The 1642-nt window shown below is 42.7% G+C and overlaps 1 non-coding gene across 1 annotated transcript; it reads left to right on the top strand.

Moving 5' to 3' along the window:
* The first annotated feature begins 555 nt into the window (after window positions 1-555).
* TRNAS-GCU lies at window positions 556-637 on the top strand. Its single transcript has one exon. It is a non-coding gene; the product is annotated as a tRNA-Ser (tRNA).
* The last annotated feature ends 1005 nt before the right edge of the window (window positions 638-1642 follow it).

The raw sequence follows: 1642 nt of genomic DNA, 5'->3' as shown, positions 1-1642 counted from the left end.
TCTGGAAGTTTCCATCTGAGAAGGATAGCCCGCCTAGCATAGAACATGGCATAGAACAGGAAAACCCTCCGATGAAACATTGGTGGAATCCAAAATGTCTAGTAGCAAAACTGTAGGATCCAACCCCCGAGGTTAAACCGCAAATAGTATTCAGGCAATCAATTACATCTTGCCAGAACCATTGGAGTGTAGGGCAATCCCACACCATATGGATGAAGGAACCTCTATGATATATTCCCTGAAATCACAGAACCTGTAGAATAAAATGGCAGCGGTTTCACATTTTTATGTCACACAATATTAGCGCAACGCTTTATCAAACCCAAAATTTCAGTAAAAATTACACTTAAGTTAATTTTATTGCACAATATAAATATAAATATGATACCCTTTTTTTGTACAATATAAAAGATGAGGTTGTGCTGAATAAATAGATACCCAACATGCCAAGCTTGAAAATTGGGTGCATCCGTGAAACTGTACCGAAAAAACAGTACCCCCAAATTGTCCATATGTGACATTTTAGAAGCCTGCAGTAGTGTTACTGCAACAATAGACGAGGTGGCCGAGTGGTTAAGGCGATGGACTGCTAATCCATTGTGCTCTGCACGCGTGGGTTCGAATCCCACCCTCGTCGGAAGTTTAGTTTATCTTGTATTTGAACATCCGTGACACGTAACATAAATAAATATAACAAATCCTCTGTAGTCATCTTTCTTTCGTCAATAATATGATACTATTTGCTATCAGAGGTGTGGACCTTGTATGTAGGAGCACTGTGAAAGTTATAACAGCCTGCAATACCTCTGGCCACCACTGGAGGTAGACTCACACAGTTTTACCTGGCAGGACACACACACAGACAGATACACATTTAGCATGTAATATTGGGCACTCTAGTGCCGTGGAGCAGCCAATTCTGCAATTTCTCAGGTTAATTTGCGAGCTAGAGACTCTGCATTATCACTTTTCCCACTGCATACACACTAGACACGCAAAACTTTGGGTAGCTTCCACCACCTACAGTTTGTCAGCTGACTGTCCAGCGCTCCCCAACCTTTTTATCGCCGCGGACCGTTCAACGTTTGATAATCTTACCGAAGCCCGCTGAGGGGGGGACGTTGATTGTTTATATTTTAGATTGATTTGATTTCATAATTTTAATTTAATTGTATTTAAACCTGCCTTCAAAATAAAATACAGTCACACCAAAAAATGAATATAAAGTGATTTAACATTTTAACTCAATAGAACGCTAAATCAATGAGAACCGTGAGCTTGTTGCTTTGCAACGAGACGGTTCCATCTGGGGGTTTGAAGGTTTTATTGCCTCATTAGAGAGCTGGTCGCCGCAAACTATGCAGAGCGGTTTTGGTGTGTGGGAATCACCTGTCACGATATCACCTGCCCGGTACCATTTGATCCACGGACCGGTACCGGTCCGCGGCCCGGGGGTTGGGGACCACTGTGCTAGACAAACACACACACACATTTTATTGCACACACACACATGTGTCCGTCCCTGTATGTCAAATACAATAGCTTCCACAGATTGCCACTTATCTGCACATGCATTCAGCAGCTTCAGGATGCAATATCCTACAGATTGCAGGCCCGGCGCTACCATATAAGCAGGTCAAGC

Source organism: Nanorana parkeri, unplaced genomic scaffold, assembly GCF_000935625.1.
Source record: "Nanorana parkeri isolate BGI_ZX_2015 unplaced genomic scaffold, ASM93562v1 scaffold784, whole genome shotgun sequence".
Lineage (NCBI taxonomy): Eukaryota > Metazoa > Chordata > Amphibia > Anura > Dicroglossidae > Nanorana > Nanorana parkeri.
Note: the sequence above shows the minus strand (reverse complement) of the source record. Positions and strands in the feature narration are given on the sequence as shown.